The sequence below is a fragment of the Amblyomma americanum genome, chromosome 1 (genome assembly GCF_052857255.1).
Source record: "Amblyomma americanum isolate KBUSLIRL-KWMA chromosome 1, ASM5285725v1, whole genome shotgun sequence".
Taxonomy (NCBI): domain Eukaryota; kingdom Metazoa; phylum Arthropoda; class Arachnida; order Ixodida; family Ixodidae; genus Amblyomma; species Amblyomma americanum.
This window is the reverse complement of record NC_135497.1, coordinates 138,989,748-139,011,137: the sequence shown is the minus strand read 5'-3', so window position 1 is coordinate 139,011,137 and position 21,390 is coordinate 138,989,748. Positions and strand designations below refer to the sequence as shown.

General features: G+C 47.1%; 2 protein-coding genes across 2 annotated transcripts in view; one reads left to right on the top strand and one right to left on the bottom strand.

Moving 5' to 3' along the window:
- The window catches only part of LOC144113807 (uncharacterized), a 186,516-nt gene that overhangs the window by 142,774 nt on the left and 22,352 nt on the right, over positions 1 to 21,390 (bottom strand). The gene's annotated exons all lie outside the window — the stretch shown is intronic.
- Positions 5,121 to 21,390, top strand: part of LOC144113800 (uncharacterized) — a 48,064-nt gene continuing 31,794 nt past the window's right edge. Inside the window, exon 1 of the mRNA XM_077647135.1 lies at positions 5,121 to 5,253. The gene's annotated coding sequence lies outside the window, so the exon portion shown is untranslated. The remainder of the gene's footprint in view (positions 5,254 to 21,390) is intronic.

Sequence of the window (21,390 nt, the reverse complement as noted above, 5' to 3'; positions counted from 1 at the left end):
TGAGCTTATTTACAGTGATGCATTTATACGGCTATAGTTACCAATAACAATGACATTTTGAGCATCAGCATAGAACGAGTATTTAAGAAACATAGCCTCGTTTTCTCAGTGAATAAAAAAAAAATGATTTCCATGGCAACGGAGAGAGAATATGTTGACGACATATATAACGCTAAATAATGTTTCCGGCATTTCTGGCAGTATAATTTCATGGCCGTGAGTCTGTAAACACTAGAACACAGTTTATGCAAATTTTAATATGACTAGGGGAAAGGCAGAAACCTGGCGCATATTTAGGTAGTTTAACGGTTAAGCAACTTAGGACAGCAACGTAATTGTAGAACACACTGCAATGTTTGCCTCTAAGAGAAATAAAACTGCATTGTACTGAATTGTATTCACTTTGCAGTGAAACAGCACACGTAAAAAGGAGGCATTTTTCCAAGCCACATGTGGTAACTTGTAACAGCACAAGTACTTTTATGAAGGAAGCTATCCTTAACATTTTACAAGAAGAGGCGAACAAGATGTAACCTAGGTATAAATGCCTACTCGAAACTTCCTCTGCTCACGCTCTTTCAGCGCTTTTTTACATTATTCTTAAATGCATAGTGCTTGTTTATGGCCCTGTAGTTATGCAGTTTTTAAGGAACCTTACGTTAACCGTTACTTGGATTGTACAAAACCCGCTGTAGTTATTTGCGACAAGGAGGGAGCCTTTCGGCAACTCAACGTTTTGCCTCAACATGTTGTTGTCGAAGTCATTCTTTTTATCGAAGATAATTGAACTATGATAAGCATCAGGAAGTAATAAAGGCGATATAGAAAGCGATTGCTCGTGGTGAGCTCATTTGGTGCAATATTAGTGCTTGTCGTTTAGATTGTGTAACCAACGATTTAAGAAGCACAAAACGCCACTTCTACATGAACTTATGGCTTAGAACTCCTTGTATTAGGCATCGTGTGCATTGGCGTTACTAGACAGGGCGTGTATGAAAACAAACATTTAATCACATATGAAGATAATAGGAAGGATCTCGGCAATTGTGCACGCTTCTGTATGAAAGACAACGAGAAACTAAAGGGCAACACCAGCTGGCCTTTGATTTGATTCTCCTACTCTATGCCAAGACCCAAATTTGGCAAAGGTAGAGGAATACAGGCTTGGAGATTTTTTTTTATGCAGGCCTTAAATTACAGAGCCAAGACGAGTATACAACCTGGAAATGCCGCGACCCCTTTATGGGTGCGTTTCGTTCCACTATTTTTCTCCGCAGGAACAATTCGTTTGGCACTAGATCATGTACATCAGTGCAAAATAAAGAATAAAGCCGGTTGAAGTTTTCGCGTTACACTGAGCGAACAAGGTGCAATGTAACCTCCGTTTCGACTGCGGAGCCATACAAAAAAAGTCCTAAGGGCGTCTATGGAAAAAAGCTATGTCCGTTTATGGCCTTTAATGAACGTCTATAAGCACCCATAGAGGTGCTCATTGCCAGCTATTGAAAAATCTATGCCACTAAAGCTATAGCTTTGGAACCATACAACTGTCTTAAGCTCTCTATAGAAAAATATATCAGCCTGTATAGACAGCTATAGACAGAAATAGGAAAGGTCTATGGCTATTTGGGCCAAAATTCTATAGCCGGCCATAGGACATTTTTGTATGGAACGAGGCGCACCGTCTTGCTTCCTCTTCCATACTGACGGTGCGGAGAAAACCACGACCCGTTGCCCTCAGCATTGCGCGAACCGCGAACTTACTATAGGGCGAAAAGCGTAAATCGGGAGCATTACTAGCACTGCCGAAACCGAGATTATTAATTCCTACACTGCACATGTCTGCGCGGGAACCCAGCCTATAGGAAGTTCTCAGTAACGCTTTTTCTTTAGCCTTGTTTGCATTTTTTCGACAAGCATGCCAACGAGGTGACGCTGCAGGCTCGTTTCTATAGCTATTCCTCTTTCGCTGCTCCCGCCTCCCCAGTTGTTTTCGTATGCACCGCATAGGTCTCAGCCGCTTCATGTTTCGATATGCTGGTGCTTGCTTTTTTTTGTTTTGTTCACAGCACCGTCCTTGGCGGTTTTTTCTCACGCGCGTTTTTTACTTGATGGCCTGATGTACTCAACCGTTGTCCCATTGGACGAAGGGTAAAGTATGTGCAGATGCCTTGCAGGAACGCTCAGAGAAGTTGATGGCTCTTTCACAAGAACCTGTTGCAGCTTGCGCGCTTTAAGCGCGAACAGCGTCATGTACAACCGCGCGGCGCCTCACAAATAACAGTCGAACAGATATAAACAAGCACCACTCCGTGGAGGGCGTCTCACTTCAACGCTCGGTGAGCGACGTTGGCCGAGCTGATAAAAATAACTTTGTGGTATAGATAATGACTATAGGCAAGAATTAGACAAATGTAGAGAAATAGCTTTATTGCGCTATGTTGTGTTTGATGCCTAATTTTTAAAAAGAGACGCACCGAATAATTAGTCACTGCCTTGACATTTACCTATTTCAATAGTTTCTTGTCAACCGACGACCCCCGTTGTTTTTAAAACACAGGGCTTGGGATCATGCTTATTTTGAGATTCCCCTTTGGGTTTTGGTGAACATCGGGCTCTGAATTTGCTGTGTAGACAACCACACGTGCTGCGAACAAGCACTCCAGCATTGGAATAAGTCTTTTCGATCGATTGTGCTAGCATGTACAGAAGTAAAAACTTAAAAGTGCTCTTCTTTCATGGTCCTCAACGCAAAGAGCAAATGAATGCTGCCACAGTTACCATCGCTTCCCTACAGGCCGGAAATGTTTTGGCGTGAAAAAAAAAATGTTAACATTCATTTGTCCAAGAAATTTTGAGCGAGCTCGAAACCTGCAACCGCTCCGTTATGTTCAGCTTTGACCTGAAACCCGTGACGTTCATTCCGGTCTTGCTAAGTGAGCACTTTCAGGTTCATCTTTAGGTGTTATGAAACTGCACATGGGTTATACGCCGTAGTAAAGGGCTCCGTATTAATTTCGACCGCCTCGGGTCCTTTAACGTTATCCGAAATCGCGTTCAACTTTTGTTCGTTGGAGTAGCGGAGGGCTGGCTGGTTTAGCCTGAAGTTGCGAGGTTTTTTTGTGATTGAATAAAGGTCGTCATCATCAACTAAGCTTAATTCATTGCAGGATAAAAGCCTCTCCCGGTATTCCATCTTCAATTTGCCGCCAGTTGCGCCAGCCACATCCGATCTGTCTCTGCGGAATTCCTTCCCAACTTCATCGCTGCACCTGATTCTATTGCCACTCTGGACCAGAAAAAGGCAGAGTCACAGGTGGCATTGCGGAATAAAAAACCAGGAGCAAAAGGAAGCCAGCGTGGGCAGCCGCGAAGCTGCAGTGCGCATCGAGACGGGACTCCGGCCGGACGGCTCGGGTGGAGTGCTTGCATGACAAAGCCAGCCGCAAGGCACGCCGCATTGTCAAGGTCGGAAGGCAAGGCCGTTGGCCTGCGGTCATTCGACCACGAGAGGCATGGCGGCAGTTATGGAGCGCAATAAATATTGCGCGACCCTCGCGTAACCCAGGCGGAGGAGATTTATTTACTGGAGGCAAGTGTATAAGGAGACGAGAGACAAGCCGCAGCTGGATGTATGCATGCCCTCATGTCCGAGGGGAAGAAATGCAAAGAGGCGCCGCGGAGGGAGAGGGCGATCACGGTGCGCAGTGAAGGGCGGCTGGAAGGGCAGCCCTAAAACGCGAGTGCATTTATGCACGCAAACTGAATCGGGATCCCCGAGGACGCAAGCCGCGCAGCGCCACGCGGGGTAAAGCCCGCATCGTCGCTCAAACGGAGAACGTAGAATTTAGCTCCACATTGCACATCTCCTCTGTTTAGACTTGTTGCTCAGAATGAGGACATGATTGACTGGATATTGCACCAGACAGGAGATGGGTGCGCTATACGGTACAGATTAATGCTGCGAGGGAAAACTGCAGAGAACTCCTCCTAGAATTCTCTTCGCGTCACGAGCTCCGCTTCGAGACGTTGGATTGCTGGCTAAGCATTCATTCTTATCGTCGGCCGCGCCACTGACCTATCCCAGCGATAACGACAGCACGGCTGCATTCAAGCAGAAAACCGACGGGCGAGAAGAGCAGGACTGGGAGGAACAGAGACGGGGGATCATCGTTCGTGAAATATTATTGCTCCGCATTGAAGGGTATCGTATCGAGAAACAAACCAGCAAAAGAGTGAGAGGGAAGCGGGTCAGGGAAGCGTTGGGTTGTCCACTGCACTTGAGCGCACATCTCAGCTGCAGTGATTGTCAATGAAAGCTGCTCATGGTCCCGGCTATAGCATACGCAGTGTATTTGCCGATACGGTATAGTTTCGACAAGTATTAAGGAGAAATTAAATAATTCGCTTCAGGATAGCTCGTAATCGTTGTCCCTTAACCGGGACGCAAATACGGCCGACATCTGAGTGGATTATTTCAACAGGTTTCCCGTGGGAAGTCGACAGATTCGCGGCTGTGCACTTTTCAGCGCGGATCTCGACCATTTAGAGTTTAGGGTTTTCAAAAGTCAGTTTTTCACTTCATGTTTTAAGAACAACTTGTCAAACACATTCTGCAGTGGACAGTTACAGCGGGTTTATTTCTCCTAGCTTCCTCCTTTTGGATCCAATCACGACCTGTTCTTTACACCAAGGCCATACGACAACGGCGAAGGAAAAAAACCATAAAAGTAAATAAGGGGCACTCACATCTGTCTAGCGCCAATTATTTGCTCCCCGACTGGTTCTGTTTATGTACCCTCCGCTTGTCAGGCTGCCGCGCAGTTGCGCAGAAAGCCCCCCTCGGTGTTTAACAATCATCCCGGAGAGCGCGTGCAATCGACCCGCGACGCCCGTATCGTACGCCCACCCGCGCCGATCGATAAGGAAAGCTCTTCGCCGAAAGCTCTTCTCCGCACAGGTGCGCTGGGCAGTGGTTCTTATCCCAGCATTTAGCTGATAGCAGCGTCCGCGCAGCGGTCCCTGGAAAGGCGTTCCTATTGGAGACGGCACTTGAATGGAAAGCTCCTGCCAACTGTCACGCTGATAAATCAGCGTACGGGTCCAACGGAGCGTTTCTCGTGCTGATGTTCTCGGCATAAACTCTGAAGTTCAGAGAAGAAGAGGGGCGACCAGACCAAAGAAGGGACGAGTTGGCTGCTTTCGAAGTGGCTGAAAAGGTTTCTCCGAGCGGCGCTCTCTCATATTCCTGCGGTAAGGAAACACGAGGCCTTAATTTTCGTGGAGAGACTCATGAATGGCAGGAGCTGTGCGCATTTGTCTGCCCCGCTTTTCTCGCTTTCCGACGAATTGTTACTGGAGCTCCGATATTTGGCAGCTCTAATATTCCAAACAACGCTGTTTATCACGGTGACAGTAAGGTCATATGACCTGGTTGTACGTGCAATGAATTGCATTGCTCGTGCACGCACGCGCACATACGTCCGAGCGCGCACACACACCATCTGGCCATGACACGAGCAAATACACGCAAATGGCTCGCCAGTGTACCTCTACTATATACAGACGTGTCCGTGATAACTCCACTTCGCTTGACTGCAGTCTAAATGCTGGAAGAATGTAGGTGCGTTCCGGCGACCTAAAGCGAGTGGTAGCGCAATCTGCTTTCCCCTGTCTGGAACGATTCAAGCAGCACGTGTTTTGACTCTGCTTAGCAAACAGTAAAAATTTACGGTCGACTTGCGTACTTAGGCCAAATGGGAATTAGGTGCCCTGGCACTTTGGCTTTCAGTTCGGTTCCGGTGTACGGTCCGTTGTTCACGGATAGATGTTGTTTGGATAGCGATAATGGGTTAATGCCCACATATGCAGAATTGGTCGTTTTCTACTTTACATTCATAAATCCCTGGTAATTCTTGTACCACTCCTGGCGCAGTGGTGCAGGGGTTAAACGAGGCGCGCTACTGCCGTGCAATGGCAGGGGCTGCCGCCGGTGGGGCTTTTGAGACCCAGGTCGCTCTTCTCGCAAACAATGAATTATATATATATATATATATATATATATATATATATATATATATATATATATATATATATATATATATATATATATATATATATATATATATATATATATATATATTGTTTTTGAGGTAAACAGAAGCTTTTTCCGGCATAGTAATGTAGTAATGCCAGCGTTGGTGGACGTCAAAAAGCAGGCGGATCATCCTAACCAGCTAAGTGGTTAACTAAATTCTAATAGTTACCATTTTAGCTATTATCAATAGGCACCTGATTGCAAGTAGAGATTTGTAGCCGGCTGTTGATAATAGCCACATCAGTGTTTCGAATTTCGAAAACACCATTACTCTCGCCGCTCAGCACGACAAAATTTCGGTACGTCGTGCTAAAATGCATGCACTTTCGAAAAGTATGCAGGAAAAGCAACCCCTCCAGTGGTCGTACTAGTCGAAATAGCCAAATTTTGTCGTGCCACAGCGGCGAGAGTAATGGCCTTTTCGAAATTCTAAAAACTGATTCGGCTATTACTAACGGCCGGCTACAAATCTCTAATTACAATCTGGTGCCTATTGGTAATAGTTAACAGTTAACTAATAGAATTTAGTTAATCACGGCGCAAGTTAAGATGATTTGCCTGTTTTTTGACGTCCGCCAACACTCACATTACTATGTCGCAAATTGCTTCTCGTTACCTCAAAAACCTTATTTTTAAAAATTAGTGATCACCTTCCCTGAAACACCTGGCATATATATATATATATATATATATATATATATATATATATATATATATATATATATATATATATATATATATATATTGCAACTGTGCAGGTGAGCACATGCCAGAAGTTAACTAATAGAATTTAGTTAATCACGGCGCAAGTTAAGATGATTTGCCTGTTTTTTGACGTCCGCCAACACTCACATTACTATGTCGCAAATTGCTTCTCGTTACCTCAAAAACCTTATTTTTAAAAATTAGTGATCACCTTCCCTGAAACACCTGGCATATATATATATATATATATATATATATATATATATATATATATATATATATATATATATATTGCAACTGTGCAGGTGAGCACATGCCAGAATGTCAAGGAGACACTCAAAAAAGCAGCAGGAACATAATATGCAAGACGAAAACACCATCATAATCTGGCCATTTCTGCAAAATCAAGCACCTTTGAGTCTGAGAATAGTGCATCGAAGTGCAGAATGCAATTTTGGAATTCCCATAGTGGAAGCTAGGATTATACATTAAGCATCATGTGTACGGGTCGAACATTTTTAAATAAGTTTGTCACTGTAGCACATATCAATAAATCTGGCACCAAATGACACTCTGCAGGGATATATATCGTTTGATGGTCCTTGATTCTAATCTAATATGGAGCTGTTGCCGTTCTGGAAAATCAAACCATGGAGCATAGAGCGGAGCTAAGAAATTTAAAAACTGGGCTCCTACATTTTTCGACGTCCAAATGCAGCGCATTTAACTCTTAGCTTAGCCACGACAACAGAATGTTCTGCATTTCAATCAGCGCTACCAAACTTTTCAGCAGCATGAAATGGTGCCATAAACCACTTTTTCAACAGATTGATTGCTTGTGGTATTGTGCTGATTTTCGTTTTTGCAGTTTACATTTATTGTTGTTCGTTTCGGTTATAATCAGCATTGCTTGCTAGTATTGCTGATCATCTGTAACTTAGCATTGTAGTGTTTTTTTAATGACCGTCCATCTTACTCCGCCCCTCCAACGTAATGCCTACTTTCGGTACGAAGGATGCCTAAATTAATGAGCCAATAAAACTAATCATTCATTTGCTTACACATCTGCAGATAATTCACAAAATAGCCGCACATGCCGCCATACCTATACAGGTGTTCTTGAATACACCGCGCAAAGAATTGGCTGAGTCAATGAAGCCACCAGGGGTCATACTCTAGCAGTCAACTCTAAACGTTTGCTTAAGGTAGCAGTTGCATTTAATTTCAAAATACGTAGTAACGTAGATTGCAGGACATTGCTATAGGGGACCTATGAATTCGTTTTTGAAAAGAACCTCTATCACGCATCTTTTCTGTTTTCACTGGGACGAAATGTCACGGTGAAGTCGGATGATGCTCAGGTATACTTTGTTGAAGCATGCAGGGCTGACTATATAGACTACTCTCTCTGTAATTCAAGAACTTCAAACCAAACCAAAAAAAAAAAGGGTATGAGTTCTAATGAAATATACTTGATCACAGCACCCCAAATGAGAAGAGTTACAAGAAAAACAGCAGAAATCGAAAGAAATCGTAGGAAAAGCTCGAAAATTCAGCCGACCTGTTGTAGGCGGGGAGTCAGTAAACTAACTCTGATAAGAGCAGGTATGACGCTTGAGCGACAGCTTGCTTAGTCGCCCACCGGGAAACAGCATCACTAGTACAGGTGTTCTGACAAAGTTAATAAAACTGAACGAAGCAAATATTTCTCTTTTTTTTCTGTTCAAGAATTTTAACAACAAATGATAGGAGCAATTTACTTTATCAGATAACGCTTTTTTTCCCCTCCAGCAATAAATGTGCGAATAGAGCAAAAGAATCGAATTGTCGTGCACGTAGATAGAACAGTGGGGGAGTATGCGATGGTCGGGGCGCATGTTGCCGCCGCCTGGCGGGCACTGCGACGCCGAGCTTGTGATCACGAATGAATGCACCTAATGCGCGGCGGCGTATGAGGAGCTCGAGGGCACTTCATAACTGACCCATTCACAAGGAGCACGACCTGTTGTGGCGGCGGTAAGATAGTAGCAAGGCGCCACCACAGTCGCCTGCCGCGTGTCTCGGAGGGAAAGCTTCTCGTTCTAGAGGCTTACACTCAGAGGAGAGATAGACCGGAAACTTCGTGTTCATACAAACACTGCGCGCACAGTGATTGTATGAGCCACTACCTTGTCTTTCGCAGTGACGGAAATTGCTCCAGAGATATGAACTCCCTCTCCTAATTATGCACAAGTCATGGCGACTGCGCTGTGTTTCGTTCGGGGTGATATACGTGAGAATCTGAGTCATTTTCCGCATTGAGGACGTGATATAGACAAGCAAACGCCGTTATTCCGCTGTCAGAAAACTGTTGACGACGGCGCAGAACACCGGGCGTAACGTTAATACAAAGTTCTCTCCCGCCCTGCAACACTCCGGTGTAGTTGAACATGGATGTCCTCGTCTTTATAGGTCGACAGCCAGACGTCCAGAAAAACAACTTTAAAAAGGCACCTCCCTTGCTCGCGTTTCTTTTTGACTGACGGCTTCACTTTTCGTTGGATGAATTTCGATGTGTTTACTCTTTCAAGCAGCCATGCTTCCAATCGCGCGCAAAACTCGGGAAGAGGCGTGGCCACACATGGAGCGCACTCATGCGACAAAGGCGCGTTGCAGAGTGTTCGCTCCCCCGTTCATTTGCACAGTGCACGCCAAGCTGCCTCTCCTGAATGAAGCATCAGAAACGGCTGAAATGAGAACGCTGAGTAAGCCCGCTTGTTTCAAGCCTGGCAACTCTTGCTGCCGAGCAGTAGCTATACGCGAGGAATTGCATCGTCACGTTCGCAAGCGTGACGGGATACAGCGTGTTGCTCGTCAACTTTCCCTTTGACCGTAAAGCACGCACGGTGCGCTGCTTGCAGAGCTATGTGCAGGCCTGAAACTTAAAGCCGAACTTTATGGGGGTGTCATTTGCTTTCGTTTTTTTTTTTAGTTTGTCATGCACCAGACAGACATGAACCGCCTTGCTGCCTTTTGTCTTCTAGCCGCTATCTCCGATTTCAGCATGTGCGGGTCGACGGATGTTCGTCAAGTTTCTTTCCTGTCGTTTCAAAGCAGTTGTGTAACTCGCTGCACGATTTGTCTGAACGCGGCGCTAACTTACACCACACGAGGCCTGAGGAAATTTCGGAGAAAGAGAACAAAAAGCGAGTAGCTGCTCCTATTCGCTGTCGCATTATAGTAACTTTAAATCGTTGGCATATTGAGCTATGCATTGCAAACGAGTCAAAAGAGAGAAATAATAAGCCGTTTTTTTTGGGAAGAACCTAGAACTTTCCAGTCTGCAGCAATACTTTGTCTGGACCGGCAGTTTCGACGCGATAGATTGCTCCATGTATGCATTTAGTCACTGTTCATTTGCGTGAGATTAAATGTGCCCATAAAGTTGAGCAAACAAGTTTGGCTCACACTGCAAAGTCACGCTATAAAAGGGTTGGTTAACTCTTGCGCCCTAACAGATATTTATGGCACCGTCACTTCCCCCATTGTTGGAGTCAAGCTTAGTGGAGGTGGCAAATGGGCCAGTCGTATGCGTGCAGTAACGATGACAACGTCGCGACGTTGTCAGCTCTTCTGTCTGTGCCCTTAGTTCTACGGAGTGCACGCTCATTTTACACGGCGTTATATTCGTGCGAGCACTTCGTCCTGATTTTGCCCTGCCGCGCTCATTTTAACGTACGGATTACTTTAAACTAAATGCTTGAATGAAGTTCGCGTTCAACATGGCCCAAGAAACAACAAAAATAACGATCGGCTCATTAATCAGCTCGTATACTGCAAGAGATAATCTACAGTAATTGTCGTTCACATAACCGTATTTCCAGCTTTCACTGCCAGGATCAAGCCCGGGTTCAGCCTCAGCCCACCTTGACGCTCTTCGCGCATCCGCTTCAGCAAAGGGGAGAAGGGCGTTTGCATTATGACGCGTTACGACGCGCTTCCCTAGCTCACGCCTGCTCGCGTGAAATCGCCCCAAAAGGGCCGAAAGGCAGAAGAGCCAAATGAAGCTATCCTCGTATCCGTGTATGGAGACGTCACTGGCGTGTATCTGCAGTAGTATCAACACGAGCACCGCCGGGAAGGGGGGCAAGGGCGCTCTGTACAGCGCAGCGTATATACAGAAGCGAGAATAAATCTGTTAGGCCGACTGTCCCCTCCTCACGGCACTGCCTATCGCCGGGCGCCTTCGCAGCCCATTATTACACCGGGGGTAATCGGGCGGGCGCATTTCGGCCTAATGAATTTTTAATGCCAGCCGTGATGTATGTAGCCCGGGCCGGCGGACAGCTCTAGGATTTCTCGGGACCCGACCGCGACAAGGCTGTCCGGGGCCCCGACGTGCATGCACGGTCCGGCTCGCCAAATGAGCGCCGGCCGGCGCCGGCGAGGCCGCGGGGCAGCGCACGAAAACGAGTTACGTGATGTCAAAATGGCGGCGTCGCCCGGACGTGCGCAAAACAAACCGCGCGCGCCTCTTTCTGTCCTCCCCCCTCCTCCTCCTCACTCCCCCCCCCCCCCCCCCCCCTTTTGCGATGTTTCTGTTTCTTGTGCCCGTCTTGTTTCCAGCGCCTGTCCGCGCGCTGTTCTCTTCCTGCCCCTCGCCGTCCCGCTCTTCTTTTTCTTTCGTTGACAGAAGGAGGAGGAGGCAAAGTTGAATGCACCAAGTTTGTTTTCAGGTTTAGGGAAGCAGCGCCACGCTCATTATACACTGTGTCCACACTGATATCATCCGCGGCCACTGGACGCACGCGCCCCAGCAGCGTGGGGAGAGGCTTTGTTCCGTTATTAATTAGCGTTCATTATCGACGTGATCTAATTAAGCAGAGTGGCTTGTCGTGTTCTGCGCGCTCTCCTTTTCTGCTTCGCGCGCGCCGCATTGTTCGCGCCGGCGCCGCCACCGTGGGTGGCTCACCGCGCCGCAACAAATATCCCCTTGTCAGCAGAAGGCGCGGCTGTTATTACGGGCTGCCTGCCGGTGGCGCGGGTCCCATGACGTCCCGTGGATGCGGCCGCTACGCGCTACCCATGGGCGGGATCGTTAACAGCTTTTTGTGCGTTCAAGCCACGCGAGCCGGAATACACTCGAAATGCACTGCCAGAATAACCACATAACAAGTTGGTTGATTTTATTTGTTTTCCACGTGGGCACATATAAAAACCTGTCGGCTTAGCCGCTCAATATCAGATGCAGCCTTGTGCATTCTGTGTTCGTGCACATACCGCACGGCGTAGACCCGGCAGAGACGGCGCTACTGCGAGCCGTGCAACATGGAGGCGGAAGTGAATTAACTTGCGTGTACACCCTGGTTATTGCCTAGTCTGAACATTTATTCCTGTTGACCCTTACCGGTAGGCGTACACGTCTCCGGGATGCTTCTTGTGTTTAATTTTAGCTGTGCGCACCGGCGCAACTGAGCGCGTCTCGTGGTCTGGGGCACTGTAGAGCCGCCGTGCTATACAGCTACGCCATGACAAGATTCGATGAAGACTGCTGTCATCGTTCGGTTTCCCATACACTTTTGCGATAGTCTGTTTTCATTGCAGGTGACTTCCTGCTCTTTTTCCTTTTTTTCTTTCTTTTCAAATTCTGCGGCAGTTGCATATTGAGAACGGTGCTGCTCCACCTGGACCGGCGATAATAATAATAATTGGTTTTTGGAGAAATGAAATGGCGCAGTATCTGTCTCATATATCGGTGGACACCTGAACCGCGCCGTAAGGGAAGAGATAAAGGGGGGAGTGAAAGAAGAAAGGAAGAAAGAGGTGCCGTAGTGGAGGGCTCCGCAATAATTTCGACCACGTGGGGATGTTTAACGTGCACTGACATCGCACAGCACACGGGCGCCTTGGCGTTTTTCCTCCATAAAAACGCAGCCGCCGCGATTTGGTTCGAACCCGGGAACTCCGGATCAGTAGCCGACCGCTCTAACCACTGAACCACCGCGGCGGGATTGGACCGGCGAAAAAGTGGTTTTCTCCTCTCATATAGTTAAGCTGCTTGTCATACGTTCTTTGAAATTTCTGCATGAGCGAAGCTAGACCGCTGCTTCTAACTCACCGTATTGATTGCCTGTTAAAGTAGTCTTCCCTATATACCAGAGTGTATTTAGCTCGTCCTATTCGCCCACTTTCTAACTGTTTATTATGTTGATATTTCATGCCATGTCATACTAAAGCGCCGGTGGGATAATCAGCGCCCGGTTACGTTCTGAGATGAGTAACAATGATTCACACTTTGCGCATATATTTGTAATACATTCGCTATAGCCCTTTATTCTATATGTATGTTGCAGTACGTGCAAGCGTGATGCTTAAAAAACAAACCTTTTAAGCAGAGCTCTAGAAGTTTAGTTAAATTCGCTTTGCTAGAATGTTTGTTAGAACGTTGTGGCTAGAATGCCAGAACCAACGTTGGTTCTGATCGTTTTTGTTGAAATTCTTCAACCAACACCTTAAAACTCACTGGGCAATAAAAATGACGGCTAGTAATGAAACAAAAAATCGTGTTTTCAAGCACATAGCGCTACAGACGTCAGAGAAGCCACGTGATTATTGGTTGAATAAGTACTGAACCAGCTGTCGAGAAGCCTTTGATTCGTATCGTGATATGCAAATAACGTGCCGAGATTAGCAACACTTGCAATAGCGCGCAATTTTTTTGCCTTCAACCTTACGTGAGCTTATCGAAAGTCGACGTAACGGCAGAGACTGAAGTACTCCTAGCTAAATACCCCAATGTATACTATGGCTGGCGAAGTTGGCTGTGTAGGCTCCACTTCCATTTCATTCGAAGTGGTAATGAAATTCATGTTTCGCAAGACGTTAAGTGTAATTGATGGCAGAGTAAAATTTATTATTGGTAAACCTTCTTTCCAGGAACTCTGATTTTTTTTTTTTACCTGTGTAGCAGCTTGTATTGCCTGACACTCATCAGTACATACATTCGACGATAAGGGTTTGTGAATTACTGTACTTATATAGCGTTCACCTGTCACTGTTTTGGCAGCGAGAGACCACAAGCACCTTTCAGCTGTTCAAAGTGCTTTCGTTGTCAAGGTATAATAGAAAGTTTTCAGAATAGAGGACCTAAGCTTAGGGGCCCCCATTTGTGCTGAGTATGACGGTCTTGCTGCGTGTACTCGCGAGAGCTTGAGAATAGGGGGCCGGCCGAATCTGGATTACGTTAGGCGCCCGCAGCGCCATTTCGGCTGAAAATTGAAACGCCAAATTCTAAAAGTTGGACATTTAATTTTATTTACAGTTCTCTTCACCTCATAATAAGCAAAAGACAGTAATAAATAATAAAAACAGCGTATTACGTGAAATTCAAAAGCCTAACTTCAGCAACACCAGTCTGAACATCCCGCCCTTCCCGACATCGTATCTCCACGGCGACCAAACAACGCCTTGTCATTAAGCTGAGCAGTCGTCCAAATTCAGAAGGAATAAAATCTAGGGGCATAATGAGACAGACGAAAAGCTTCGTGCACCGTTTATTTGCCATGAGTGGTGGGGCGAGCAGCCCAGCTTCGACGTACGCCGCCATGTTGCCTGACCTTATCCGGCGTCAGGGGTCCACACTATTTCGCCCATTTAGGGTTAGCGTAGGGCCAAGGTGACTTCGAGGTGTCTTCAAGTAGACCCAAGGGGACTTCGAGTTCTGCGCACGCGCACTGGCGCTCCGCTAGTCGCCTATCCCCCAACCCATAGAGTCACCCTATTCTACGAGTAAAACTCTCTAATGAATCAGATGTCGCATTTGAAGCCGAGGGTGTTGTTGGTGGCGCGGAGTCAAAGGAACGTTAACAAGGCAAACTGAGGGGCCAGTCAGTCAGACGTAGAGCTGTTCTTTCTTCTCCACGGTTATGACGCGTCGCTACTGAAATGCACAGTTCTTTAGAATGCGCACAGATTTGAGCGCTGCAGTCACGTGAGCGCTACAGATGCGATGCTCTCTCGACATATTGCCGTTCATCGCCTTTGCCCCCTCAGGATATAACACGTTATAAAATGAAAGCCCACTTAACGAAGCAGCAAACCACCGCGGCTGCATTATTTGCCCGTCCTCTTTACCGCGGAAATGCAAGTGCGGAAACTCGGAGGCGGCGCAGATTATACGCTCCCAAAGGCCGCCTTTACGACGCCGCATTTCGACTTTCGCTAAGACGCGCTCATTCACCTGCGGGCCAGGCTGCGCGAAGACAAAAAGAAGAGCGAAGCGGGTTAAAAACCCGCAGAGGCGCTAGGCGCGGGTCACAGGTGAGATAGGGAATGCACGCGGACTCCGCAATCGCGGCAGCCCATTATGCGGGCTTTCGCACCCGAGGAAAGGGAGAGACCGCGAGGGAAAGAGAGAGAGAGAGAGAAAAGCGTCCGGAACAACAGTTTTACAACACTCGAATCAATAGCCCCTTTCAGCGCCCGCGTCTATGGCGCTGTCTTTTCTGGCCGCTTTTGAAAGTCATTTTTATGGCGGAGCCTGCCTGTGTGCCCGCTACGGCGCGCCGGGCTTTCGCATAAAATGCGAGGACTCCGTGAGCGAAGCCCTTCGGCGGGCGCTCACCACCTCGCTGGACGGCGCTGGGCGTCGTCGCTCGCCCAGGCAGCCGGAGGAAGGGCCGCCGCCGAATCCGGCTGTGTTTCAGCCTGCCGCCGCAATACCACGGCGCAGCGCATCGCTGACCAAGTCCGGCTCTTGAAGCGGCAAAAAGTTGAAAGTGGCCGCAGTCACTGCACTGTGTACTTGTGAGGGAGAACTAATTATTTGGTTTGACTGGCACCTGCGAAATCCTCGCCTGAACTGAAGGTCCTCTCTCGAACACATGCATGCACATACTCGGGCTGATTTGCTTACAGAGCGCTTACATTTTATTATGTTCACATTTGTCGTGTTTATTTGAATTTTACCCGATAACGTTAGCTTAATGTTTAAAAAAGGCGCGCATCAGTGGCACATAGCGCTACTGCAGGAACGAACTAAAAGCATCAGCTTACTGGCTCTTTTTTTTTTTTTCGATACGTGCTTGAGGAACCACGTTGCATGACATTGCCTGTGAGGTAATTTCCATGGAGTTAACACGAAAATGCTTCGAGTCTTTTTTGTTTGTTTGTTTCGTCAGTCAAATTTTGATTTTTTTTTTCCCAGGACGGCAGCACCATAACTGTGTTACCGAGTAGAATAAGGCAGTAATTTCTGTATGGCCATACGACCACACAGGAGAGCTATACAGCTTTTTCAGAAACTTTGCAGTTGAAATAAAATTCATTTTTGTCCGGGGCTAGTAACATCTTCTACCGAACGTTAGCTTTCGCTGTGGCTGTCCTACGTCCTCTGTATAAGCCCACTTGATGCGAGCTTTACATATGCAAGTTGGCATGTTTGTGTGTCCTACAGGCTGCACTGCACACAGCATTATTAGACGGTGATTCACTTCTAGCCAAAATTACCAGACAACCAGCGCGTGCATTCATGCCATATAGAGGTTAAGATTGGGTTTAAATTATGCCACTACTGTCCTTAGAAAAAAAAGAATACGAAAGACTGACTGGGTGAACGCATTGATTGGTGGCTTCGTTACTGCAATCGCAGTAATGCTCAACGCAAATATCCATGCCAAGTCTCGGCGTTATCTGACTCCTCGTACAGAGGGCACATGTTCGTGCGGCAAGCTTCCACACTTTTCGCATTCTCGCTCGAGATAAATCTAGACGGACACGCTCGCTATCAGTGTGAAAACAACAAGCAGCGCCTTTCTGAAACCGTTCCGAGCTTGGGAGCGCGGTTTATTTGACCAACTGTGTTTCTTCGTGCCGTGTCTGTGTTATAGCTACGATTGTTCTCGCTTTATTTTTACCTACAATGTCTCAGTAGTAAGACGTGATGTAGACGTACACTAGGCGTAAATTGAAACGCACACACTCAGCATGAACAATGGTTCACCAGCGTGGATGGGCAGCTGACGTAATTCATGTTTTGGCACGAAGACTTATGCCTGGAGTGGACGGCAAGCCATCTGGTCACTCATCGATGTCGTCTCGGAATGCGTTTGCGTTTCATTCTCTCTGTTCGTGTATAAGGTTTGGTTTGGTTTATGGGTTTTAACGTCCCAAAGTGTCTCAGGCTATGAGGCACGCCGTAGTGCAGGGATCCCGATAATTTCGACCACCTGGAGTTCTTTAACGTACACTGACGTCGCACAGTGCACGGACCCGCAAGCATTTCGTCTCCATCGAAATGCAACCGTCGCGGCCGAGATCGAACCCGCGTCCTTCAGGTCAGCAGCCGAGCACCGTAATCACTGAGCCACCGCGGCGGCTTTGTTCGTGCATAAGGAGAGAGGGACAGCCATCCGCACTGCGCAAGGCTTCAAAGAGCCAACAAAGCCACAGAAGTCCCGCGACAGGGCCCGGAGAATAATTGGGTTTGACCCGCAGAGGCCACACATTTTTGGCAACGGGTGGGGTACATATGTCTCTGTCGGAACAAGACGTGTGGAAATACTGCTGTATATGTCTAGATACAACCGTCATGACCTTTAGATTTTTCAGAACTTTTTTTTTTTTTCAGTTTCCGAACGAGCGAAGTTTAGCTTAGTGCTGCTCGTCCTTTCGTGTACAGGCACACAAACGATCAAGTGCCCCATTCCTGCCTGCTGTGTCACAAAACGAACCATATGAATTTCAACGTCGCATTGTAAAGATGCTATACAATTTCGGTCTGTAGCGGGCTTTTTTTTTAATTAAATGTTCGCTTGAGGTTATCTGTTCATGCACGGTTCCCTTGCGCCTAGCTGCATACAAAAGTTTCCCGGAGACTAATATCCTCATTACGAGAGCGGCCGCAAAGACAACCCTTATCGGTTACGCTCACTACGCCGAGGCGTTCGAACGTGCCGTGGCTTTGCACGTGCACGCTGTAGGCGCATGTCATTCGCACGTCATCCGGGCGTAACGCCGCAATATGGAGGTGGAGAAACACCCACGCGCTTCACCCGCTTCACGTGACGCAAACTATACATGACATTTCGCTCCCAAGCATTAGACGTGGACGTGACTATCTTGTTGAACGAGCGGAGTTCCGAAAAATAATAAGACAAAAAGAAAAACAAAGACGGGAAATATCGCCAGCGTAGAGACAGAAAAAAGGTTAGGAGAATTACATGTCGAACCCGTGAACATCAGCTAGCTACGCCAAGCGCCCTGCGGCTCATTCTAAGTTCAATACCTTTCAGGCACGTAAGCAGGGAGCGAGCGGGACCCCACCCGCATATTTTCAAGGTGACTTTTTCCAGTCACCCCTACTGCTTTCTTTTTTATTTCTTGCTCTGTGCGCGTACGTGCGCTCTCGCGTGTGCTCGTGGTTGATTTGCGCAACCAGAATCTTGGTTTCGGCTAGTTGGTTCATGGCAGCAATGAAAAGGAATGACGTCAGTGTTTGTATTTTTGCCCTGCCATGTAATGTAACTGAGCCCTCTCTATTTTTTTTTTTGTTAGTGCCGATTTTCTTTCTATAGTTGATTCGGCAGCGTGCACATGGTATGTGTAGTCGGAGTTGCCAGTACGCTTAGTTGTGCTACCAGCTCTTTAGGATCGGAACAAAAATGAAATCCGCGTGCAGCATTGAAGACAGAGCGCGACTTCCCACAAAAATGTATCCATTGGGGATAAAAAAATAAAGAGAAGCACAGCGCAGTCCTGGAGCATGCTGTAATGAGAAATTTATTTAAGACCATAATGAATGCTGCTGTTTTTGTTAGCTCGAGGTCATTACGTTAGGCGTGCACAATGTACATAAAGGAAGAAGGGCAGAATAGCAGAATGATGGCAGTTGGGTTGTTAGGGAGACTTTCAGTGCAGGTCACACCGCATGACACATCGGGCATTAAAGGAGTTCGTTGCTTTCACGCAAGGCAGTGGAACGTTATTAGTTGGTGTCCCTTAATTACTCACTACTGTTAGCGCGTTAGGCTGCTGAGCCCGAGGACGCGGGTGCATTCCCTGTCGCGGCGGCCGCGTTTCGATGGAGGAGAAACACAAAATGCGCCCGCGTGCTGTGCAATCTCAGTGCATTAAAGAACCCGAGGTGGATTCAATTAATTCGGAGTCGTTCGCTACGGCGTCTCTCGTATCCCATGTGTCGCTTCCACCACGCGCGGTTCAAGTGCCTACCGAGAGTGAGACAGTTACTGCCCCTTTCCCTTCCCGATAACCTATTATTATTATTATTATTATTATTATTATTATTATTATTATTATTATTATTATTATTATTATTATTATTATTATTATTATTATTCACTGCCCCTAATATTTTGCGCGCCGCCGCGGTGGTTCAGTGATTAATGGTGCTCGACTGCTGACCCCAAACACGCTGGTTCGATCCCGGCCGAGGCGTTCCCATTTCAGTAAAGGTGAAATACTGTAGTCCAGTGTACTGTGCGATATCAGTGCACGTTAAAGAACCCCAGGTGGTCGAAATTACCCGAAGCCCTCCGGTACGGCGTCCCTCATTGCCCGAGTCGTCTTGGGACGTTAAAACAGGTAAAACCAAAACCAGTCATATTTTTGGAATTTTTCAATGAATGCGCGTGAAGGATCTCAATTATTCTTCTTCGGAAGCAATAACTAAGCGGGGTTTGCTTAGCGTTCGTGGTTTTGGTTTTTCTCTTTGTTTATTACCTTTTAAAGCACAAAAAGTAGCTTCGTACACAGCGTGAATAGCTTTCCTTCGAGTATGCATCGGGGCGAGCTGGAAGTGGTCTCTGCTTTGCTTACATTTTGGGGGGACAAAATAATGTTCTTACGAAAGGGCCCATGTCCACGAAGCCGTAAACCTTATGAAAGCAAAAAAAAACAAACAAACTATAGAAACAAGCACCAGCGTTATGTATTTCCGACCATTGTGTTTTGAAACGTTGACAAGCGGCGCACACGTTTCCACAAGTGGCCACTGCATATCGTTCGTCCCTGCAGGTGATAAGAGCCTGCAACTTATTGGCGCTACTAAGGTCACGTGATAACCCCAAGATAGTCGCCACTCGAGTCGCAGCCGATGCTTCGACCCGACAGGACCCCAGCTTTCAGCAGGGCCATTCGAAACGGCTCACGCGCAGCCAGCCGCGCGGATGAGAGCACTGGGGGGGGGGGGGGGGGGGGGGGGGGGTGAGGACGTCACTCGCCGCTGGCCTTCGCCGTCGATTTGCAGAGTCGCTTTGTGCCGCTGTACCGACTCACAGTGCGCTAGGAAAAGTACAGCGAGCTGAAAATACGGAAATATTAGCTAATGTTTTTTTTTTTTTGGGGGGGGGGGGGGTGCAATAATAGAATCTTCTCTTATTCCATTGTCCTTCTATTATTTTAGAACCGCTGCGGCTAGAAGCCGTTCGACTATTACACATAGGAGTTCAAGCGTTCTGGCGCCCTGCTTCTCAAGTATCATGGCCTTTCCGTGGTGCATCGGAACTTCGCCCAATTCAGCCAGCAGATGTAATGCGCTGCTCTTCACGCACTTTCCTTGAACTATTCCCGTGCATCTCGCCAACATTCGTGGCTTTATATTAAGTCCCCGACAAATTCTGCCATCGGCCAGTTTTCCTTGCGCACAAGATGGGATATGGTCATCATCGCGGCCGCATTTCAAGAAAGAAAATTAGGAAGACAGAGTCCATGGACGTTTGATCGACCTATGGTTGCGCGGGCCAGCCCTCATATTTCCTCCAATAGGTCAACAAGGAGTGAAATAAAAGGGAAGGCCTAAAAAAAAAAAAAACGGCTCCGCCAAAGTACAGGGTGCTTGCGCTGCCCTTCAGGGTATGCATCACAATCTGGCCACGCGGGCGTCTCTCACGAAGTGTCCAAGTCGTTGCTCAAATTTCAACCGGTCGCCTGTCTAATAAGAACAGGAGTGAATACTAACCATTCGACTGAATAACACAAATAAATATGCCTGGAAGGGATGGTATGGCTGTATCCAATACATTTCAAGTTTTCTAGTGTATGGGTTTCTTTTTTTTTTTCCAGCTCGGGTTAAAAGAGGAGGGAGAGGGTGTGCTACAGTTATCGCTCTCTACGCCCCGGAAAAGGAGAAAAGACAGTACGTCTTTTTTTTTTTTCCTTTTGCAGCCACCGATGGCCACGGGACACGAAAACCCTTACAGCAGGCTTATTTCTTCGACTCTACACCCTATAATCCACCGGTCCTCACGACTCGCAAAATATGAGGTATTAAGCCGACTGCGGTTTTCACTAAATTACAGGATGCAGCCAGGCAAATTAACAAACCCCTTCCGTGGAAATCATCTTTTTGCCGGTTTAATAGACTTGGTTAAGCAATGAAAGGGAGCACAAAGTTCGGCTTTGTGACTGATAAGAGTGATATCTAAGCTGTACTAATCGAGCGCGGTGACCAGGGCGAGTGACCTGGAATAAATCGCAGCTTGCGCAGTGGTAAGGCACGCGTCCGACATACCTGGAGATGGAGCCCGCGCGCCAAGGCTCTATAAGTTGAAAATGTAGTTGCGCTTCTCACATTGAATTGGAGGGCCGCGAAG